This window comes from Sarcophilus harrisii, chromosome 5 (assembly GCF_902635505.1).
Source record: "Sarcophilus harrisii chromosome 5, mSarHar1.11, whole genome shotgun sequence".
NCBI lineage: Eukaryota > Metazoa > Chordata > Mammalia > Dasyuromorphia > Dasyuridae > Sarcophilus > Sarcophilus harrisii.
In genome coordinates this window covers 43,995,573-44,015,278 of record NC_045430.1, presented here as the reverse complement: position 1 = coordinate 44,015,278, position 19,706 = coordinate 43,995,573, and the positions used below count along the sequence as shown (strand labels likewise).

The 19,706-nt window shown below is 31.9% G+C and overlaps 1 long non-coding RNA gene across 2 annotated transcripts in view; it reads right to left on the bottom strand.

The window, feature by feature from the left end:
* Window positions 1–17,828, bottom strand: part of LOC111721247 — a 28,782-nt gene extending 10,954 nt beyond the window's left edge. Inside the window, exons 1-2 of one of the 2 annotated variants that reach the window (XR_004229482.1) lie at window positions 17,790–17,828; window positions 3,304–3,433 (exon numbers count right to left, since the gene is read on the bottom strand). This is a non-coding gene — a long non-coding RNA (uncharacterized LOC111721247). Of the gene's footprint in view, window positions 1–3,303; window positions 3,434–10,582; window positions 11,135–17,789 lie in introns of those variants that run through there. The other variant, XR_002770542.2, reaches the window with a different exon arrangement.
* Window positions 17,829–19,706: the final 1,878 nt, after the last annotated feature.

Genomic DNA, 19,706 nt, shown 5'->3' with positions numbered 1-19,706 from the left:
TCATCTGTTAAAAAAAAATTTAAGTAAATAGGAAGAGTGTTGGATTAGATGGTATTTCAGGTTATTTCCTAGTTCCTGATCTAAGATCTTAAGTACTCAAGCAACAAACAATTATGAAGCACTTTGTGTGTGTGTGTCAGATATTGTGTTAAGGTCCTGAGTATATAAAGATAAAAAATTAAAATGCACTTCCCTCACAGAGAATATGTTCCTTTAAGGGAAACAACATGTGTCCATATAAATACATACAAAAATATGTACTAGGACAAATTAACTCCAGTAGGAAGATACTTCTAGACGGAGGAATCAGTAAAGTACTCATGTATGTAGTGCCTGAAATAAAGTAGAAACTGGCAGAAAAGAAGCAGAAATTAAAAGAGAACCCATTTCAGGAACATGGATTAAGCTATGCAAAAGCACAGAAACATCAAAACAAGTTTTTGGGTAAACAAAGAAAGAGGGCCAATTTGGCTGGACCAAAGTATACATTAAGGGAATTAATATAAAATATACTACAGAATATAATAAAGAAAGCAATCTATAATAAATAATAGAATATATAGAAAATATAAAATGCCATATGTAATATATAGTAACATATAGAATCAAAACAATTTATAATAAATAATAGAATCTATAAGAAAAGAGGAGGCCCTGGACACAGGATTAAAAAACACCAACATTTGAGTCTAAAAAGAATAGGCCAGCAATGTAAGAGGAGAGTCAACTGAGATCAGTAGCATGGAAATCCATAAAGACATGAGCAACCAGGATTACAAAAGTGCTCAACAGTAAGAAACCCTACTGAAATGTAGATAAAGTTAAGTCTTGAGAAAGGGATTTGGAAATTAAGAAATTATTGGTATATTGAAGAGATCTGTTTCACTTCTGTGATGAAGTCAGTGTTTAAAATAATATTTTTCTCTTAAAATATAGAAAAATAAAATGCTAATTTAACAATATGTCTTCAATAGGTTATTGTGGAAAGATAAAGATTATCAATATTTTTAAATGTTTATATAAATATAGGTATTTATTAAATTAAATACTCAAATAGATCTGTGTTCTCATCAATTAGAATTTTTTCTCCACAATGCTAATGGTAACTTATATATGATTCAAATGAAAACATTTTGGAAACCTTCTTCACTTTCTTTTGATATTATGAGGATTCTAGGTGAGTGCTGTTGTATTTCATATGTCTTTGACATTCTTTGTCAAATTCTTGCTTTCATCTATAGATTAGGCAGTCAACAGAACTTAAACAAAAGCATTGTGAGGCATTGTGAGAAGTGGAGGGTATACAAAGAAAAGCAAAGAGCAATCATTACTGCCAAAAAAAAATCACAAATAAGGAAGGACAACATGCAAACAAATATGTACAATAAGGTGTAGATAGGAATTTTTCTTTGAAAAAAAATTCAATGGATCAAACTAACATGAGGCCTACCATTGTCCACTATTTAATAATCATTTTTATTTCCTCAGACACCATAGTGCATTGTACTATGCTTTTCTACCATACAACACTATTAGAATATTAGTATTTAAAAGCAAGTCTTTTTTCCTTTGGGGATGTTTATGGTCATTAAATTATGAAGATTTCTCAGATTATTAAGCCTATTATTAAGTATATATATATATATGTATATATATATATACATATATATATATATACACAGAGAGAGAGACAGAGACACAGAGAGAGAAAGAGAGAGAGAGAGAAAGAGAGAGAGAGAGAGATAAAGGGAGAGAGGGAGGGAGGAAAGAAGTGAAGGAGGGAGGGGCAAAGAAAGAGAATTCCATTCATAGGATAGGACACGAAAACTCTGGGAATCAAGAGATTGATTGTCTTGAATCAGGAACAATAGATAACAAAGTTTTTTGGAGAAGATGAAAATATAAGAAGATTGGAAAACTAGAATGAGATCAAATTATGAAGAGCTTTAAACATCAAACAGAGGATTTTCCATTTGATCCTAAGATGATAAGCAGAGGCTGGAGTTTATTTAATAGAGATGTGACATAATCAAACCCGTGCTTAAAGATCAATTTTAAAACTGAGTGGAGGATAGACTTCAGTGGAATATGACTTGACAAGGATACCAACGAGAAGGCTATTGCAATAGTCCCACTTTCTTTTTTGACCATATTATTTCTCATGAATTCTTAATTCAAATTCTTCTTTGAAAAAAAAATTCAATGGATCAAACTAATCATGAGGCCTACCATTGTCCACTATTTAATAATCATTTTTATTTCCTCAGACACCATAGTGCATTGTACTATGCTTTTCTACCATACAACACTATTAGAATATTAGTATTTAAAAGCAAGTCTTTTTTCCTTTGGGGATGTTTATGGTCATTAAATTAGGAAGATTCTCAGATTATTAAGCCTGCTCTTCTCCTGTTTAATTTCTGAACCAGCTAATTATTCATATGAATACACATATATACACGCATAAGAAAACTCTGGAGATTATACCTTTAAATGAATGTCATAACCTAGACAACAGAAATCACTCACACACTTGGTTTTTCCTGTGGGAATGATTGGGGTAGAGAGAAGATTTTTGAGTTCTCATTTTTCCATGAGACTTGGCAAAATTTTGGAGCTTGAGGCAAGCAGCACAATAGAACAATGTCATCCATAAACAAGAACATCTGGAGGACTTCATAATCCATAGGAAATCCCTCTTCAACGTGGAATCTGTGCTGGATCTCCTCCATCTCAGTGGTGAATGCTTTTAGAAAGCACAATATCACCCAGTTTTATACCTTGCCTTTTATTTATGATCAGAGGGTTTTCAAACGAGATTATCTCTACAGAGAAAGGAAAGTTACTTTTCTTTGAGCTATATAAAAGTTGGAATGGATGAGAAACAATAACTTCTTCAGTTTCTCTGTAATTCTCTTTAAATGTCTGGTCCATCCTTTTTTTATTATTATTATTCTTTTTCTAGAGAGATTTAACATTATATAATCTCTATCTGTGTTCTTTCTTTAGCCACAGGCATAGCAAATTGCCAGCTCAGGAGAGGAAATTTTTCCTACTCAAGACTAACCTTTAAGATAAATGCATGGAGAGGCAGCTGGATAATTCAGTGGTTATAGAGCACCAGCCCTGGAATCAGGACCTGAGTTCAAATTCAACCTCAGACACAACACTTTCTAGCTATGTGAAGTTAACTTAATCCTAATTGCCTCACATAATGATGATGATGATGATGATGATGATGATGATGATAATTGCATGGAGGAGAAAAAGAAGGAAGAAGGGGTGTAAATGTCTTCAAATTACCTGATAACCAGGTACCCACTTTGGCCCTCTGGTTGGTCAGTTTTATTATTTATTTTCCAGGATCTTCTCTTCAATCATCTTGCTTCCCTCTCTCCAAAACCAATAGGAGGTTTTATCCTCCTGTCCAGTTCTGGAATAAGAAATAGAATCAATATTACCATTATTCCTGTCAAAGTTATATAAAACTTCTTCTCTGAGACTTCATTCACTATCCTATAATATTCCAAAATAAAATACTTTTCTTTGATGACTATTCACCTCCATTTATTATCTCCTAAGCTTCTAGAAGCCAGAGACTATTTTTTTCCTTTCGTATTTGCACAAAATCATATTTGTATATTTGTACATTTGTGCTTATATTTAACTTAGTTTATAGCATTTAATGATTTTTCAATTCAATTATTCATTCGTACTTTCAAGCTTCAATTTCTTAAAATTACTTCTTATGAAATGTTTCACATTTCTACATTCAGGTGCTCAAAAGCTGAAGCTTATAGATATTGGACTGAAATTTGGGTTATATTCCACAGTTACTTAACAGAGACTGTCAAGGTAAAAGGAATAGAGTTGTTGATTTATTCTTCTATTTGAGTTCTCAATGACAAGTGAGATATTTATCCCCAGAGTTGGCAATGATTATATATCATATTCCTTTTTAGTTTTCCAAAAGTATACATTTTATACTTGTGGAGAAGAGAGAAAAACACAGAAGGATAGAAAAAGAAATAAGAAAAAATCAAAAGTTCAGAAGAGGGAGGATCATTAAAGAGGAGAATAGAAAAAAAATCACAAAATAATTGCTAATGGGGCATATTTGGTGTATTTATTTTATGTTCATTAAAACTACCCAAGGTAGTTTTCTACCTTCCTTTCTACCCCATAATTCATTATTGAATCCCCATGCAGAAGAATTGTCCTTTTTGACATTCCATCCAATAAGATCATTATTAATTAAATCTTGAAGAGATCTTAGACTAACAGTTCTTACATCTAAAAGTTCATGAGTTGCTCAAAGTTACTGGCTTAACCAATAGTAGAACTTGATAATGAAAGTATTTTTGCAGACTCCCTAATCAATTCAAAATAAGCCTCATCCCTTTTTTAGCCATCATATCATTTCATGTCTCTGAACTTCAGTTTTCTGTTCTGAAAATGAAGACAAGTAGTTGGTCTCCAAAGTTTCTTTCAGATCTAAATCATATGACTTTTAAATTCTGTGCCATGGCTACTGGAATAAATAAGTGCTTTGTCTTTATGTGGCACTCACCTTCCTGCTATAGACATGTTAAATGAGGAAGGATTAGGTTTATTCCTTTTATCACCATGCATAGAATTAAGACAAATGCACGAAACTGAAGATGGAGTTTGCCTTAACATAAAGAACACTTCCTCCCATCAAACAAGTATTTATTAAAGAAGGGATATAATCATTTATATAATGCTTACTATGGGCCAGGCATTGTGCCAAGTGCCTTATGCAGTTCTCCATTTGACTCTTACCACAACTCTATAAAATAGGTGCTCTTATTATCTTTCTCTATTTGATGTTTGAGGAAACTAAAATAAACAGATTAAGTGACTTGCTTAGAATCATCTAGCTAATAAGTGTCTTAGTTACATTTGAACTTGACTCTAAGAATTTATTATGGATAAGTCATAAGTGCTGAAGTAGTAGTGTTACACAAGCAAAATGAAAATCCATTCATATCCTCTATTAGTTTATATTCTACTGCTTCAAATCCTGTCTCTCTATTTACAGTTATATAAATATTGGGCAGGTCACTTAACCCCATGAGGTCTCAGTTTTCTCATGTATTAAATGAATGTGTTGATTAGATATCTTTTGAAGTCTCTCCAACTTTAAATCCATATTTTTTTTCTTTCTCCCCTTGTATTCATTTTTTTAATCTTTTAAAAATTATTTTAATTAAGTTATTTATTTTTAATATTCATTGCTTTGTGAATCATGTTGGAAGAAAATCTCTTCATAGTATTTCATTTTTCCAATTACATGTAAAGATAGTTTTCAATGGTCATTTTTGTAAGATTTTGAGAGCCAATTTTTTTTCCTTCCCTCTCCTTTTTTCCAAGACAGCAAGCAATCTGATATAATTTTTACATGCACAATCATTTCCCATATTAATCATGTTATGAAAGAAAAAATCGGAACAAACAGGAAAGACAACAAGAATTAAAAAAAAAATTTATAAATAAATAAATAAATAAATAAATAAAATAATTTTTAAGTGAAAATAATATGTTTCGATCCACATTCAGTTTCCTTAGTTCTTTCTCTGGATATGAATGGCCTTTTCCATCTCAAGTCTATTGGATTTATCTTAAATCATTGCATAGCTTAGAAGAGCTAATTTTTATCATAGTTTTATCACAATTTTGCTTTTACTGTGTACAATGTTTTCCTTGTCCTGATCACTTCATTCAGCATCATTTCATGTAAGTTTTTCCAGTTTTCTTACAAGAAAAGCTGTCCAAAAGAAAATAGGCTACCTCAATAAATAGTAAATTCACTATAGATTTTTTTCCTTTATAAGGTAATTGAGGTTAGGTGACTTGCCCAGAGTCACGCAGCTAGTAATGGCCAAGTGTCTGAGACTAGATTTGAACTCAAGTTCACATGAATCTAAAACCGATGCTTTGTGCCAACTAGCTGCCCCTAGAGTTAATCTTGAAGAAGAGTTTGGGTGACTTGTTGCTAGAATATTGCAAGGATTTAAGAACCAAGTAGGGATTAGAATATATGATGACTGAAGCCCCTTGTCATCATATACCTGTATGTTTGGAAACTTGAATTATTATTTTTAATCGTGAGAACAATGGTTTAAACACCTTGGCCATTATAAAATACACGGTCTTCACTTCTGAGAATGTCTTCCAATTCTCAGTTTTACTTCTTAACATAGCATTTTTTAAAGAAGGACTTATTTTGTTATATGTCACCTATTTTCCAACAGAATGACATCAGTGTTCACTTAGGGTCCAGGACAATGTCTACAATTCTATGTTCAATTAGCTTAGATTACAAAATGTTGGGTTTTGTCCCTGGAGTTAAAAACTGTTTTTCAGCCCACACACTTTCTGTCTGGCTCTGACTTTAATTTTCTCATTTAAGAAAACAATGAACATCTGTAAAATAGGACTCCACAGCTGGGACAATATGATATCATCTATTCAGACTCATACACCTTCTTAGCACTTTGCCTGTCAGAAACAGAGACAAGATAGAGTCAATCCAGATGGAGCCAATAAACACACTGCTCCTCTAGGATGAAGGTCTTTGAGTACAATGCAATATCCATGTGTTCCTGAATCACAAGGGGCTTGGTTTGTTTTTAAATAAGTGGAAAAAACATGTGAATCTCCAAATGGAAGTATACAATGGGTCTGCCAGAAAGTACAAAGTGTTATCTTGAGTGTCTCTTTTCAGAATCTACCTGGAGCAAAATTATTTATTAAAAATTAATTAAATTTTTATAATGTATTTTCTAGAAATGATCACATGTTTCTCAAAAGGAGCATAATCTTTATAATGCTTCTTAAGTGAAAGAATAAAAAGTTTAAAAAAAATCTACCTCAGAACACCCTTCCAGACCCATTTATTCTTTTTTAAATATAATTTCCACCTTTTTTTCCTTATATGTTTTCTCATCAGGAGAAGCCCTACTATAGATTATCACGTTGACAAATGAACATCCCAAATGAAGTTACATTCCTACTTTAATGTGAAATGTCTTTCTGTAATGTTCTATAAGAAGTGATAAGCAGGCTAATTTCAGAAAAGCCTGAAAAGTCATAAATGATCTGATGCTAGGTGAAGTGAGCAGAACCAAGAGAACATTGTACACAGCAACAACAAGATTGTGTGATGATCAATTGTGATGGACTTAACTCTTCAACAATGAAGTGACTCAAGGCATTTCTAATAGATTTGTGATGGAAAGAGCCATCTGTATCTAGAGAACTATGGAGACTAAATCTAAATCAAAACAGTATTTTCAATTTTGTTGTTGTTATTTGTTTTTTCTCATCCGTTTCCCCCTTTTTTAATCTTATTTTCTTCTGCAGCATGATGAATTTGGAAATCCATTTAGAAGAACTGTATGTTTAACCTATATTGAATTGCTTACTGTCTAGGGAGTGAAGGAGTGGAGAGAAGGAGAAAAATTTGAAATACAAGGTTTTGCAAAGGTGAATATTGAAAATTATCTTCACATGTATTTAGAAAAAAAACACTATTTAAAATTTTTTTTAAAAAAAAGTCTTCCTCTTTTCCTCTTTGTTCTTTCTGTCTTAATTCTTATCACTACCCTCCACAAATAGATGTCCTCAAAAGCTTCTGCCTATCTTAGACCTTCATAAATTTATAAAATCAGATGATTTCAGAGATTTCTCTTGGCAACATCTTAGCTCTGACAACTTGTGAACACAGACAAGTCACTAAACTCCTCTTGGCTTCAAGTTCCTTCTCTATGAGATGAGGGGTGTTAGACTGGGGTGATATCTAAGGTGCTTTTCAACTCTCAATCTATGATTCTATGATCCCTGATATCTGAGTATGTAGTCTTTCTATAAAGATCTCCACTATTAGAAATGAATATTTTTGTTCACCCTTTGTTTTGAAGAATGACATCATGATATCTTGACTTGCTTATGAATTGGATTTAAGTGAGGAAATTGCACAAATCCACCAACTTCCCTCTCTCTTCCAGAGACATTAAAACCCAAGACAAAAATAAAGACAACCGGAAATGACATGAGATGCAGTAGATGATCTTGACCATCCAAGAGCTCAGAAATACATAGCATCTGCTTCAGCTGCCTTCATGGATGTTGGAACTAATTGTTTTCAACTACCCATTCCACCAAAGGAAGTCATCATATATTTCACATCCCCTAACTCACAGATAATTTTGAGGAGTGCTGATTACTCCCAATCCAGTTTAGCTCATCTGCAGAGATGGCTTTACTGATAATGTGTAGGCTGCAGTTTCTTGGAGTCAAATATGAGGATTTTGTGAAAAGTAGATACCAATTGGAACACCTATAATTGTTAAGAAATTGTTCCTTTCCAAAAGCATAAATTTCTATCTTTATATCATCTAACCATTACTCTTCTGTTTGACCCCAGGGACCAAATAGAATAAACATAATCTTTCTTTCATGTGACAGTCACTAAAATAATTTAAGGCAGTGATCTGATCCTATCTCCATTCAAGTCATCTCTTTTTCAATCAAATAGTTAGAAGTTCTTTCAACTGCTTTCTGTATGATGTAATTCTGAGATCTCCTACTATATTTATCATTTGCTGCATGATCACCAATTTATCAATATATTTCTTGAAATGTGTTGGAACTGAACACAAAACCTGAGGTGTAGTTTGATGAAGATTTAGTATAGTAGTCCTAATGCCTTGCTAGTTCTAGAATTCATGATTTTCCTAATGCAGTCAGAGTTGATGTTAGCTTTCTTGCTTGGTGTATTATTCTATTGATTCATATTGAATTTTTATTCCTTTAAATCCTTCATCTTTTTCAGAAAAAAATACTGCTTAGCTACTTAAATCCTACCTCCACCACACCTCATGCTTATAGATAGCAATTATCTATCCTATAGATGATTAAATGAATGAATTGGAGGGAAAATAGTAAGTTGTTACTATCTGCTAAATGTTGTGCTAAACACTGGGAACACAAATACAAAAATGTGAAAACCATTACTCTTAAGAAGCTCATATTTTCATATTCCCTATTTTCATAGGGAAAAACAAAATAAAAGAGAGATGAGCCAAAAAACAGTGTATTGGACAAGAAATAGCCAGAGTTACTGAGTGCAGCCTAAAAGCAAATGACTGCTAGATCTCATCCAAGAAAGACAGTGTTAATTTGTTTAGGATTTCTGCAATAAAGGAATAAAGGATTTGACAGGTGACTTAGAATGCTACAGTGATAATATGAAAATAATAGAGAGTAACAGCCAAGTGAGGTAGGGATAGAGTGGAAAAGTTATTTTATGAGGTCAATTAGATGGCACAGTATATAGAGTACCATACGTGGAGTCAGAAAAGTCTGAGTTCAAATCTGGAAGCTCTGAATTCATATCTGGAAGAGCTAAATTAAAATCTGATTCCAGATATTTACTAGTTGTGTAATTCTAGGCAGGTCACTTAATTTTCATTTGCTTCAGTTCCTTCATCTGTATATAAAATGATGATAATAATAATGTCTAATTCCCAGAAGAGCATGAGGATCAAATGAGATCTTAATTATAAAGCACTGTACCCCATGTAAATGTCAATTGGTTTTGATGTTGTTATGAACTTTGACTAATAAGTAGTTAACCCATCAATAAGATTTTGAAAGCCAGGCCAGAAGGAAAAAGAGTATTAGCAATTCAATCAAAGGTGTTAAGAAAAAAAGGAAATGAGAATGTTTGTCTTGTTCCTTTCTTGATGAAGCTATTTTGGCCCTTTGGGATCACTAATTACATTTCCTGATGTTCATTAGTCATCTTTTTTAATAATGCATTCTAGAGTCTTTCATAAATTGAAGTATAGCTCCCCAGGATCTATTTTGCATATTCTTTTTCTTTTTTTTTCTTTTTCTGCCTTTCTTTCTTTTTTCTTTCTTCCTTCCTTCCTTCCTTTCTTTTTTCTTTCTTCTTTATTCTTTCTTTCTTTCTTTCTTTCTTTCTTTCTTTTTTTCTTTCTTTCTTTCTTCCTAAATGTACAAAACTCTTAAACACATGGTAATCTAATAGTACAAAATCCCCACCTCCTTTTAAAGGAGAAATAAAATATAACTAATTATTTAAGGTCAAGGTAAAGTAGACAAACAGTTCCATCAACCATTGTTAGAACTACTTGTTGTTATTGGATAACAGACAAATTCAGTCTTGTCTATATGGTTACCTCAATGCAGAAATTTGGTCTAAATAGATTTCTTTAACAATTTTTGAAGTATTTGGTTACTTCCCCTTCTCTCTTGCCCTTGAAGAGTGATTTTTTTCTTATTATAAATCATGACAAATGCTCACATTTTCTCCTTTGGGTCATTTCCCCTCTTTTTCTATCCCCTCTCCTGTGAAATATTTGTTTATCTATTGTAAATTGGCACAGAATGCCATTGATTGTCTGCATGCCCAAAACAAACCTGAAAAGTTATAAAGATTCAATCTGTACCTGAAAAAGTTAAAAGTGATATTCAGCAAAAATAACCTTCTTTACCACACTAATGAATTGTTTACTTCAGTTTCATCTCCTACCTTTGACATTCATCACATGTCAGTCATCATGTCACTCTGCTGATGAGTATACTTTTCCCAAGAGGTCCCATTCCTATTGGATGAGAGATTTTCCCAGCTTAATCATTTTTTCTATCTTTTAAAGTCCAAAGACTTTATTAGCAGAGAAAATCGAAACAAAATAAGAATTAAACATTTATTATCATCATTTCCATTCTGGAAATCTAGATAGGAATCTGCATTCTGTTAATCTCCCTTTTTCCCTAATATAATATTTTTGCTTTTTAATTCATTCTTTTCCTGCTCTCAGCCTTCCTCTCTAAAATCTGCTCATTATGAGTTTCCATGTGAGGTGCTATTTGTAATGGACCATGCTCCATTTTTTAAATTAATTTTCCATGTCTTTACTTCCATCTTTTGTATATATCTTTCCAAAATCCAAATTGTGTGATGAAATCCCTCTTCTTTTTATCAAGCAAAATATTTTGAATTCTTTACATTGATCTTGATATGGGATGGTCTCATCACCCTGCATTGTTTTTATTGTTCTTTTCTACATGTTCTTGAGTGTATAACTGAGAACCAAATGCAATGCTCATGTTATGATAAAACCAGAGAGGATTATATGGGATGATTAACTCCCTGGTCCTAAACACAATTCTTCTCTTAATGAAACATAAGATCTTGACTACTGTTGACTCCTCTTGAACTTACTGTTCATTATATCATCCAGATCATTATGTGAGCTTCCATGCAGCACTGGGGTCTGGCCAAAATCTTTCTCTTGAATCTTATTTATTCTAATGGGTACATTTATCTTCTTTAAACATTCATCAAAAGAGGTTATGAAAAATGATCAGGAACCTATTCTTTCAATACCTGACCTGAGCCTACTTGGCAATCAGATAACAGTAAGATCAAGAAATCAAGACATTAACAAATAAAATTGCATGCAATTAACTTTGGATTCTAATTTCTATAATATATCAAACAATAACAATAATAATAATAATAATAATACTTTCTCAAATTATTTACACTATGGATTATTTTTTATGAAGGTATGCCTAAGAGTAATCTATGATCAGACTCTGACATTCAAAGGTAAATATCTTTCATCATATTGTTATTTGTAGATAATGAACCTTTCTTGATTGCCATTGTTAAACAGGATATATTCAAATTTCATAGGCATGGAGAAATATTGGAAGCAAGAATCCAAATTACTTCATAGGAAGCAGTACTCATGATTCATATGCAATTATTTCAATGTCTTGTTTTTTGATTAGTACCTTAAAGTAGACCCAAAATTAAACGTCCAAAATATTCATTTGAAAATCAATGTTTATTTGTATTAATTTTTATGGAATTTCTACTCATGTATAATTATGACATAAATCTAACCATTGGTTCTTAAAGATTAAACCAATGCAGCATACATTCTAGCAGGATAAAATAAGTTTCAAATATGGAGCTGCTAATGAACTTTATGTATCCTCTGAGAATCAGATTAGCTAATTTAAAAGGATTTATGATCAGAAGGATTGTTAAGCCTTAGAAACTCTGAAACATGATCTACCAAACAACTGAGAAATTGTGATCCTGATTGGTTGAAAGATACTGTACTGAACCAAATATTTTGAATGGAATCTTCAAATTAAACATCTCATTTTAGCAAATGAAGGAGCTGAAGTATATGAAAGTTACATCTACAAGCCATTCAGTAGAAGAAAAAATTGTAATTATAATTCTGTAAGTATTTAGTTCCTCTTCCCACTGAGTCTCATTATCTCAAACTGAAATATCTCCATATTAGTAAATATTTTCCAACAATATGGCATGCCTGGGACTAAGAATACCTGAGTTAAATTCCTCCTTTTGACAAATGCTAGTTAGGCAACCCATTTAATATTTTAGTGCTTCCAAGCATCTTTTTTAGGATATTCAAATTGTTATTGTTCATTCTTGAAGAGAATCAGTGACATCATAAATGATATTCTGACCCCCAAACACATATATCCATTTATATGTATTTATGTGTCTACATATATTTGTATGTATATACCTTTATATATACACATATGTACACATGTGCTTCTGCATCTATACACATATAAATATATAATGTGTATGTTGTAGACTATTGGTGTTCATTTATTCACTTAATTTTTTTATACTCTGTACTTTTTTCCCTTTTCTAAGCTAATATTTTATTTTTTCCCAAATTACATGTAAAAACATTTTAACATTAATTTCTCAAAGCTGAGTTGCAAATTATCTCCCTCCCTTTCCCTGTTCTCACTTCACTGAGAAAATAAGCAACTTGACACAGGTTATACATGTGTGGCCATGAAAAACATAATTCCATATTAGTCATGTTACTTTCACCCATTCATTCACTTATTCGTTTATGACATTCTATTCTCTACCACAAGGAAACTCTGAAGATCACTGAATATTTGGGTTTCCAAAATTAAATGAATTGATTTATAAATTAAATGCCAGTTTGTTAAATTTTTTTATATTCACAATCTAACATGTTTTAACACTGGAATATATCTTGTAATGAGGATGAATTTATTTTACTACTACAATACTTGTCTCTAAAGCTTGTCCATCAATATGAACAATTGGAACAGATGATATAGAGAGATGAATTGATACTAAAGTTGATTAGGAGGCCCAAAACAGGCTGCATTGCATTTAGGAAAATGCATACCTCTTTCTTTCTTATTTATTTATTCATTCATTCATTCATTCATTACCTCAAGAGTCCTACAAAAACAAAGGCAAAGGCACATTTTTTCCTAATAAATTTTTATTGTTATTTTTTTCTTTTACATTGAATACTTATCCTCCAGTATTATCCTTCTTCCCTCTCCTAGAGGATCATCTTTTATAATAAAGGGTTTTTTATTTGTTTATTCTTAAGAAGAAGAGGAAAAGAAGTTCAACAAGACTGATCAATACGTTGAAAAAAAACTGATATACTGAACCTTAGACAATTACTTTCTGTGTTACCCACAGCAAGTCATTACCTTTGTATGGTTCAATTTCATCATCAGTAAAATAATAATAATAATAATAGCACCCGCTTCCAAGTTGTTATCAAAAGGAAATGAATCAGTATTTGTAAAATTATTTGCAAAAACTAAAGTCCTAATTAAATGTTAGTTGTTTCATGATGGTGATGATGATGTTAAATGTTCTACAACAGTGGATATTCTCCCCAGCTCTTAAAAGAACAAGAGATTTTTTTTCTGATATCTTTGGGGCAAATTTTTTTTTTCTTACACTTTCACAATATTCAGTTTTGTTTGTTTTGTGGTTATTATTCTATTTACATTGTTGTAGTCACTGGTTATATCATTTTTCTAAGCTCACTTCACTTTGAATCAATGAATATTAATTTCTTTATAACAGGACAATAATATTCCATTTCATTCACTTACAACAATTTATTTAGTCATTCCCCAATAAATGAGCATCACTTTTTTATATAACAAAAAATGAACTGTTTTTAGATAATAAACTTTTTTGTTTTCATCATTGATTTCTTAGCTGTATATGTCTATCAGTGGAAAGTAGATCAAAGTGAATGGATAGTTTATTCATTTTATAAAATTCTCAATTATTTTCCATGATGATTATAGCAATTTACAACTCTGAGGAAAATGTATTGGTATGTCTGTCTTTCCAAAATCCTTCCAACGTTAGCTATTGCCACCTTATATCACCTTTGCAATACTATTTATGTGAGATGAAGTCTTAAGGTTGTTCTGATTTTCATTTTCCTTATGCATGATTTGGAACATTTTTCCATATCATTATTAATAGTTGTTTTTTTTTCTTTTGAGAACTGTTTGGTCATATCCTTTGGCTACTATTTTTATGGAGTTTGGTCTCATATATTTCTGCTAATTGTCTATATATTTTATGGGTGTTTGAGATGATATTTTTTTCTCAATCAAATGCCTCCTTTCTAATCCTAGATAGTTTTATTTTATTTAATATTTTAATTTCATGTCATCAAAATTATCTGTCTTTTAGTAATTACCTGATCCCTTGCTTGCTTAAGAAATCATCTTCTACTCATGGCTATGAAAGGCATATTATTAACTTTTCTTTTTTTAATGGTATGATTTTAATATTTAGGTCATGCATCCATTTTGAACTTACTATGGAAAATCATGTATGATGTTCATCTAAGCCTCATTTCTGCCAGACTGTTTTCCAGTTTTCCCAGTGTTTTTTTTTTTATCAAACAGCTATTTCTTTCCTAAGTAATTTACATTCTGGAATTTACTGAACACTGTTATTGAGTTCCATTGTTTCTGATTTTCCCTTGATAGTCTATTCTATTGATTTGCTTTCCTACCTTTTTTAATTAGTACCAAATGGGTTCAGTAATTGCTGCTTTTATAATATAATTTGAATTTGAAAGTGCCATTCTCCTTTCCTTCCTTTTCGCCAATATTTCCTTTGACATTTTAGAATTTTTATTCTACCAAATGAATTTAATTATTAATTTTGTATATCAATCTATCTAGGTCTTTAAGCATAATACTGGTAGTTTGGTATAGAATTACATTTATAAATTACCTTTGGTAGTACTATTTTTTTATTATATCAACTCAGTCACAAGATAATTGTTCAGAGACACAGATTATGCCACATAAGGTATAAAACAGAGTGACATATACTTGTTAAAGTTTTTTCATTACTAGCACAAAAGAAAATCTTCTGTGGGGCCCAAATGGAAGCGGGATCATTGATAGATAGCAAGACTATCTTGATACTCCTGGTTGAAGAAAACATTGAGCTCATAGAATGAAGGTTCAGAAAATTTAGTCTATAGAATCAAAGAATCTCAGAGTTGGAAGGTATTAGAATCAGTCCAGTTCATCCATGAGTAACAACAATCCACTCTAAGATATATCCTAAAGGTGCTTATTCAGTTTTTACTTAAAGACCACTACTGAAAGTGCACTCACTTTCTTGGAAATCAACCAGAAGTATTCTAGAGCCAATTTGTACCAGGTTTAGAAGTAATTATTAAATTTTCAACATGAGTTGAACACCACAAAAATCAGCAAATGTTATGAATCAGAGGTGGATTTTTTATTAAGGAAATGGTGGTAAAAAATGTTAATAATTCAGATTAAACTTAATGTTGCATGCATTTTTAGAAAACTGGTTGTTAAACACCTGCCAGAATATCACTAGAAGCAACCCATTCCATTTTAGATAGCTCAAATTGTTAAAAAGAAGTTATAATCAGATCTTAATCTGGCCTTCTGAGACTTCCAAACAATTCCTAATTCTGCCTTTCTTTATATGACATCTTTTCAAAACTTAAAATTGGATATTAAATGATTTTACCCCTGGAAACTCCCCACAAAGTTTCTCTTAATCTTCAAATTTGATAATCATGAAACTGATTACCATCATGGTTGACCTGGATGCTTTCCATGTAATAGCCAAAAATGGAAAATATTAATCTAAATGCGGATCTCCCAAGGAACAATATAGATGAACCTAAAAACCACTTTGTCCTGGACCTTGAATGTCTTTTAGTACAGCCTGAGATCAAATGAATTTTCCCTATAGTGATACCTGCTTTCTTTTTTGTTTAACATATTCACTTCTGAATGTATACCTTCCTGTTCCCTTGTGAAAAAAAAAAAGCCTCCACTTTAATTTTTTTAATTTAAATTTAAAAGAATAAAAATTTAAAAACACACTGCAGTAAACAATACACTCATCACATATGACAATACAAACATTATTATTGACTGTTATTTTTTTTCAACAAGCATGTCTCACTATAAGATCATACAAACTTAGTCAACTGAGACACAAATTTCACCCCCATTGGAACTAACCATGGCTACCCCATCCTCTATATATGAAGTTGACTTTTGAATCTGTGGGAAACTTTGTACTTAACTCTTTGATGTCAATCTTGGATTTTTTTTCCATTGCTATAATTAAAGTCATCTAGGTAATGTAGATAATAGAACCCTTAGCCAAAATCAGGAAAATCTGAGTTTACATATGACCTCAGACTCTTATTAACTGTTCAGCCCTGGATAAATCACTCAATCTCTGATTGTCTTGGTTGCTTCATGTGGAAAATGAGAATAATAGCACCAATTTCCCAGAGTGGTTGTGAGGATAAAATAAGATAATATTTGTGAAGTTCTTAACTCAGTGTCTGGCACATGGTAGACACTTAATAAATGATTGCCTATCTATTTCCTTCTTTCTAAACTGTTGAGATCCAATTAAATTAAATAAATATTTATTAAGCACTAATAAGTATTTATTAAGATAGAAATTAAATAATTCTGCTCCAAAAAAAGGCTTATCTTCTACTGAGTGAAACTGCATCTGCACAAATAAATAAATAAATATATGGGGAAAATAAATAGAAAGAAACTTTAGAAGGAGAGTAGTAATAACTGGGAAGGATCAGGAAAAACCTTTTGTAGAAGATAGCCCTAAAGGCTAAATTTTGATGGAAGTAAGAAATGCTAATGTGTGGAAAGTGAGAATCCCAAGTTAGTTAATGTGTTACCCTTCTTAGCTTTGTATCATCTTTAAATGGAATATGCCTTTTAGCTGTGTTTTTTATTCTAGTTTCTTTTAAACATGTTAAATACCACAGAACCAAGCAGAGATCTCAGAGCACTCTAAAAGAAAGGCCCTTTCAAGATGACATTGAACCATTATAGACTGTAGACATTCAATAACTTAGATGTATTATTATGGTTGTTGCCCAAAAGAAATGAAATTAACTCTCTAAGCAGAAAAAAAACTAACTGGATAAAAAATACCTATTATGCAGACAGCTGATGATTCCATTGTTCCAATGTGTGCTTCTATCATTTAGAGGTTGTGTGAGCTCATTGATAAGAATATACCTTCCAGTGACACCATTCACAGCCCATATTGTTTCCTTTCCCTTTGCTAATGCTAGTATTTGTAGCTTTAATTACATTAATTAGAGCAATACTCTATGGAATTAATCAATTGACAAGCATTTATTAAGCACCTATAATGTACCAATCATTGTGCTAGTGTTAGAGATACAGAAAAAAAAAAAATCCAGTCCTTCCCCTCAATCATATTCTAATGGGGAGGCAACATACATATTTTAAAATATATACAATGTAAATGCAAAGTAATCTCTGAGAGATGGTTACTAGCATTAGGGGAATCTTACCTCAGGAGATGAGCTTTGAGCTGAGTCTTGAAAAAAATTAGAGAGAGCATTCCAACCCTGGGGAATAGACAAAGAGCAAAGGAATTAAAGTGTCATGTGTAAAAGATCTCCCCTACAGGCTGGAGACATTTTTCAATTTCTTCTCTATATTTTATATAGAAAGTGAATACAGCATTCTGTATTGCATCTGTTATCCCTTATTCTTAATATATGACCAGCCCTCCCCACATCTTCCATGCATAAAGTTTCTCTCTGATGTCCTTTATATCATAGAAGTTCATTATTGGAAATAATGCAGCTTGCTTGGTACTACCAATTCTTTCTCAATTGCCATTTAGCAAACTGTAGCTGATTTTTCAGAGATAGTGGTGTTCCGAGTTTTACAACCATACAGAATCTGTTTAGGATCACTGAAAGCACTGTGAATATTCCAAAATGTAATTTAATTCATTTTTGTCTTTCATGTTTGATTCAGGGACCCCAGGCCATGATTCTTTCATCCTCTGTCTCTGTCTCTGTCTCATTGTGTGTCTCTCTCTGTATCTCTGTGTCTCTCTCTGTTTCTGTGTCTCTCTCTTTCTTTCTCTCTCTCTCCCTCTGTTTCTCTGTCTCTCCTCTCTGTATGTCTGTATCTCTCTGTCTCTGTCTCTCTCCTCTTTCTCTTCCTCCATCCCTTTTTCTTCCTCCCTCTCACCTCCATTTTCTTTCCTTCCTCACTCTCATTTCTCATATGAAATATTTGAAAAATATGAAAAATTTGCTTTTCTCTCATATGCTTTACTATCTAGGTCTTCTCAATTTACTCACAAACAACCACATACAAATACATAATGCAATGAACAAACATGTTAGTGAAAACAGTCTTAAAAACAACAACAAGAAAAAGCAAGCTAAAGGTCATCTAATCCAAACTCTCATTTTAAATTTGGAGAAACTTAAGGCCTCCAGATCTGAAGCAGGAATTGAATCCATATCCTCTGCCTCCAAATTCAGTCCTCATTCCACTGTATTCTTGTTTCTAGTTCAAAGGGTACAAAGTTCTTTATCTCTTTTGATGACAATTATTAACCTTGAAAAATCAATTAACCACTTCCCCTCAAGTAAAATGGAACAGTGGTAGATGTACAATCTCCAAATCTGTGTAATGAAAGTAGTGTTGTTTTTGTGTTTCTAAGGTCAATTCTTACTGTAGAGCTTAATAGTCCCAGGAGAAAGAGCAAGACAGGCTTCTTTGTTCAGCAATAGCACATATGGTTTTAGAGATATAGGAAAACTTAGAGATTATAGGACTTGGAGTTAAATGGAACCTTACAGGTAATTTAGTTCAATCTCCGCTGATACAATCCATATATCTATCTTCTTTAATGACAGTTGTTGACCTTAGTTCTCAGTTTGAAGATGAAGAAACTGAAGTTGAGAAAAGTGAGCACAGAGGTAGTAAAGGGCAGAGTCAAGATTTTGATACAGATCTTGTTTCAAATATATTATTCTCTTCAACTATAGCTCACTGGCTCTTTAATGATTCAGAAATCTTATTTCTAATTGAGAAAATCAACTGCTTATTAAATATTCAGAATCAAATTGTTAACATACCAGAGTGAGCTATGGTCCTTCTCTAATTTATAGTTAACTAATAAAAATGTCTCAGGGGTGATTTACTCATTTAATACTTTTAAAAACCTTTTCAATGTGGTATAGTTTATATATGCCAGGGCTGAACTATGCACTTAACATGTATTTTTTAAAACACCCCAATAGAATAAAATCACAATAACTTTAGGTTCTGTATTAAATTAATTTTGAATGGGGCCTTAAGCTCTAACCAATTCAGTAAGTCTTGTGTATAAAACTTTGTATTATCAGAAAGGAAATCAACCTACTTCTCTGATAAACATAGTGCCTGGCATATAAGTGCTT